Here is a 5,821-nt window from a genome sequence, read left to right on the forward strand (position 1 = left end):
ACGACGAAGTTGCGGGTTTAATCCGCCAAGAAAGCGGTCCATCTTCCTTTATTCAGTGGCCACGTCATATTGAGAGTAATGTGACAGGTGATTGAATTTTTGTAAATATTCTCCCACTGACTGACTTCCTTGGAGGAGCGCGAGAAATTCACGCTGCTTAGTCTTCATAATTGCCGCAGGGATGTGATATTTTCGGAATTGCTCCTTGAATCTTGACCAGGTAATTGCTTCATTCTTAGTCCCTATGGCTTTCTCATTTTCCCACCATATGGCAGCAGCACCTTCCAGAATGTGTTACAAATGGAACTTTATCTTCTTCATCAGTTCGAGCAACCTCAAGTTTCTTTTCCATAGTTCTTAACCAATCATCCGCATCCAAGGGATCAACGGCCTGACTGAAACTAGGAGGCTTAGTCCTTTGAAAATCAGATAGCTTGGAGTGAGAGGCAGGTTGATTTCCATTATGTCCAACCGTTGCTTGAATACTTCTGAATATTTCCATTAGATCATTGTTTCGTCGTTCCTCGAACATATGCATAATTTGCTCGGTGGAGGGAGGATTTGGCGGTGGAGGCGGTGGTGGAACATATGGCTCGGGTGATTGTCCTACCTGTCATGCGGAACACCGAACAGGAGAACCCTCGCGAACGTTGCTACTGCAGCCTCCCCGCGTCATCTAATATGATTTTTCCCAAGTCAACGCAACCGAGATGAGAAGCATTCAACAAAAACTGGGGAGAAGCCAGCAACAAAAACCAAGCGAAACCGAAAAGACGAAGAAAATACGGCGAATAAAATAAAGTCCAACATAATTATACATAGACTCATACATGAAAGATAACAACATGCCAGGTCCAACTACCCTCATACATGATACGAAACATCATGACTAGTACGATTACAACCATACTCCATCCTGACAACTGAGAATACTCGAAAGCTCTACTGCTCGGCTGGCCCTGCGGGGTCCTCTCCTGATGCGGACTCGGATCCAGAACTAACGAGGTTAACGGAGACCTCCGGGTTAAAAGTGACACGACGACGCTGCCACGAGGGCTCTCCCTCTGGGGCAGGTGGAGGGCGGATCATCGGGGCTGCAGGAGTGGCGAGGAGTGAAACCCACTCTGCAGGAGCACTAAGGGGACTCGCAGTCACGGTGCCCGAGCTACTCAGGGGAGTAACCGGAGAAACAGGGGATCTAGAACTGGCTGGAACGTAGGAAATAAACCCCACAGATGGAGAAGTAGTGGTTGAGCGAGCAGTGACTAAAGTAGAGGCTAAAGCAATACGGGCACGACTCAGCTCACGAGCTAGCTCATAGATCAGAAGATAGCTAGCAGTTATGTAGCGAGAAAGGTGGCTAGCGACACTATCATACTCCGGATCAATGACAGGGAAGCGGACACTACCATTATCGTGGAGAGAAGGGTAGTAGTGGAAACCTGGGTGATTCTGCATCCGGACCTCGTTGTAGCGGAGCTCAACAAGTACCTCGAATGCAGCAAACTTGACAGCCTGAGGAGCGGAAGAAGCGTAGCTACTACGAGAGGGGCGAGTGTAAGAACTGGAATCGGAACTGGTGCACAAAGTAACCACGACGTGATACTCATACACTGAGTCAGCTAGGCGCTCCCGGTACACACGATAGACTGGATCATCTCCGTGAGGGTACAACCGACGCCACATGTTACGGAGGAGATGCGGCGACGTGTACGGCATCAACGGCAACTGGCATGGATACAGCACCGGAGCCATCTACACTCACAACCATTAGCAGGTTAGCATAAAAAAATAAATATAATCAGTGCATGCAATGCAACAACCAGCTACAGTTATTACCGACACTCAGCTACAACTCGTATCTAGCGTCCAGTCAACTCGGCTTAGTCTAGCGTGACCTACAGTCAGCGTGGCTCTGATACCATGCGTTGTGGCACCCTGGCTCAGAGCAACCGGTTTACCTTGCATTGCTAGCCCAGAGACCTTGTCTTCTGGCAACACACAACAACAGGGTACAGAAAACAACCGCTTTATTCATGCTAGCAGGACATAGTTCATATTACAACAGTTAGCGAGGCCAAGCGGCACACACGGTGCGGCTGAACAATATGTAAATTATTTAGTGAACATAAAGGGGCCTCGATCATGACAACTACTCGGCAGGGGAACAACGTCGTAGCGGGACTCCATAGCACAAGGACACCGACGTGGACACGGTCTAGACTCGGACAGCACTCCTTTCCAATGGAATTTTCCTGAAATCTGGCATGACACGCCAGGTCAGTACATTGAATGTACTTGCAAGCTCACAATAAACATAAACAAGATGACAGACAATATTATGATATTTATCCAATTTAATCAACAATGCAACTACATAACCAACATGCTGTGACAATGCTTAACAGATACTCATTCTCCCGACTTGCTTACCAGGTGTGACCAACAAACATAATATTACCAACACATACTCGTGATCCTTACGGCGATCACAACCCGAGCATCTCATGGCCCGTGATCCTTACGGCGATCACTACCCGACCAACTCGTGGCCCGTGATCCTTACGGCGATCACAACCCGACAACTCATGTCCAACTCAACACGATGACCTCACTGTCATCCTTAGTGCAATTTAGTGTGCATGTTTATTAAGTGTTGACCCATGGTGTACCTTACTTTCGAGCGTGTCCGTATCCGTGGACTCGGCTATCGATAGATTAAAAACACTCTGCAGAGGTTAGTACACTGTACCCACACTACGGAACCCATGGCCTCACTCTCCCATCCGAGTGGTCAACCAGTGTTCCGACGAAACCATTTCACTGTCATGACACTCTCCCGGCCCCTCCGACTCAGACCCCACTGGGCTAGTCCTGGGTGGCCCCGTGTCTACCTCCAGACACCTCGACCACCATCGTGGCCACGATCCACACTGGGATCCGGTACCAAACTTAACTTCAAAACGGGCTCACAAGGTTATGCTTGCCTACCGGGCTAGGGTACAACACGCCCATAACCTTCCCGAAATTGAGGTACCAACCAGAGGCACGACAATGAAACGCATTAAGGCCGTCCTATACCGGCAAGTGTGGTTGCACTGGGAAAGACTCGTTTCAGCGGCACCACGACCTGGTCAACAACATGTTCAAGTTGAATTATTAATCAGGTTCAACTTAATGTGAAAATAAAATAACCGGTGTCATATTGCCATACCATGCATCACTTAACATATGCATCACATAACCGTGCAAAACTGCACCAACTACGCTCCCACGGAGCCAACATAAACTCATGCTACTATACTGGTTAAAAATCTCTCTTTACTCATACCAGAACCATTTCTAGCAATAACCATCATTATACCTCATGCAAAATAATATTTAAACTACTCATCAAATCCTATGACCATATTATTTATTTAACTCTTACAACTAAGTTCTCTTAATCTTACTAACAATTTTTACTTCAAACATACTGAAGTTCAAGCATTTTAGCATAACAAGCATATAACAGAATATATTTATTATATAACTAATTTAAATGCATCAATATTCATAAGTTCAAGTATGAAAATCATTAATATTGAAGTGGCACCAGGAAAATGTTTCTGTGGCTTGCCTTAGTACTGATGAGGTTCACATGGCTCCTGCTGATCCTCAAGACAAGCTGGTTCCTCTGAAAAACAATCAAAAACCACAATTGAAATATATCAAGAAACCTTCTGAAAATCGCCAGAAAATCTAGACAGCAGGGAAAAATCCCATCTTTTGGGAGCTGTTAGATTTTTGGACAAAGAACACAATGCAAAAAATCACTGCATTTGGACTTGTAGAATAAAAGTTATGGTTGTTTGAATGCTATTGGAATTTAAATAAATTTGAAAAAAAAAAGAAAACAGAGAGGAGGTGACGTCGATGGCGTATTTTCCCAGGGCGCCACCACTCATACCGCTTCGCGCGAGTAATGAGTGGCTGACTAGCGGGCCCCGCTAGTCAGGCCGGAGGGAGGGGAGAAAGAAAAAGGGAGGCGCGGCGCTTCGCTGGAGCGCACGCTGGCGTTGAGGCATCTTGGAGGAAAACGAGAGGGAGGGATCGACGGAGAAGGCTCTTGCGCACCTGCCCGTACCTGTGGCGTGGCAAACGATGACCGGACGGCGTCAGATTCTTCCTCGCAAGCGGAGGCAGAACACGATAGTCGCCGGAGATGAGGAAGACGATGGCTAGGGGCGGCTCCAGGGGCTCGGGCTTGGCACGTTAGCTTCAGGGAGGAGAGGCGGAGGCCCTGGCGGGGTCGCCTTGGCTTGGGGGCGGCCGGAGCTGCGGGGTCGATCCAGAGGGGATCTCCGGCGAGCTCGGCTCGGGGATGGCAGCCCGCGGCCTGCCCGGCCAGGCTGCGGCTTCTAGTGGCTATAGGAGGGAGTGGTCATTTGGTGTGGTGCTCCAGGAGGCTATGGAGGGGGGTATTTATAGGCGTGGCGGCGAGGAGGGTTCGGGCGCCCGGCAACAAATGGTGCCAGAGAGAGAGGGAGGAAGGCGACGGGGTCACGCAGGAGCTATGCACGGACGCGGACGAGCATAGGAGCAAGGAGGAAAGGGACGAACACAGTGCGCGGGCACTGTGCCGTTGGCTGGACCGTGCCCGTGCTTGCTGTGGCAAGATCCGGCATCAACGAGCGGCTGGGAGGAGTTAAGGGGGTGGAGACGAGGATGGTGGCGTGGGGGGACATGCTCAGGCTGGCCGAGCAGCATGCACGCGCGCCACAGAGGCGCTGGCGACGCGCAGAGCGCGCGTTTGGCGTGCCAGCACCCTCGGAGGAACGCGGTCACCGCGTGGACCGTGACATCAGGCCACATAAGCACTAACCATGATGTCTGGCGTGTAGTCCTTAGTAACTTTAGGTGTTACCACGGCTCGGTTTGTTTCCAGGTGCAGTGGAAGTGAAATGGTGAAGATGTTTAGTTACTGGACATAAACTTTGAACAATTACTGTGGTCAAACCACAGGGTTTCAAGGGCTGATCTTTGGGGTTTTACTGACTCTTACTAAGCTGGATAAGCACAGGCGAAACCTGCTACATTGGAGCTAGTAAAAAGGTAGTTGTTGTAGAAACTACCATTTCAGCCCAGAAGTGAAAATATTTTCTATAGCAAAAAAACTCCAAAAAGTGGTTGTCATGGATTTGTCACGGCAGGTGTCCTAGCGAAAGGACTTAGTCGTGGAGCCATCGCTACGAGTTTACTTGAAGGGGTTAAAGCGGACACAAGGACACGAGGGTTTTATACTAGTTCGGCCCCTTCGATGAAGGTAACAGCCTACGTCTAGTTGTGGTGGAATTGATATGATCTCGATGGCTAGGGAGCAAACAAGCTTCGCCTAGGCTCGAGTTGTAGTTGTCTCCCCTGAACCGCCATCGGGTCGCCCCCTTATATACACGGGTGGCGCCCGTCGGTCCATAGAGTCCTAACTGGTTCATACTCGTACTCCGTTTGCTATCTTTCTATTCCTTACTTACAACACAAGCCATACATGCGGCCGGTTTACGGCTATATGTTCTAACCGTCTACAGGCCTTGGGCCTTCATCTGTTTACACCACTAATGAAGTTAACCCGGCCCAAGTAAGCCGGTTTATACCTAGTGGTAATATCCCCAACAGTGGTGAAATATTTTTGCTCAGAAATGTGCCCTAGGGTACAAAGAATATTTGGGATTTTTCTCAGGATTTTTAGGGAAACAGAAATGAGGGTTGCTTTGGAGGTCAAAGAGTTTAGCTAGGGTTTAAGAGGGAATGAGTATTTTTCTTTTAAGAAAAATATTCCAAA

The sequence above is a fragment of the Triticum dicoccoides genome, chromosome 2B (genome assembly GCF_002162155.2).
Source record: "Triticum dicoccoides isolate Atlit2015 ecotype Zavitan chromosome 2B, WEW_v2.0, whole genome shotgun sequence".
In the NCBI taxonomy this organism is placed as follows: Eukaryota; Viridiplantae; Streptophyta; class Magnoliopsida; order Poales; family Poaceae; genus Triticum; species Triticum dicoccoides.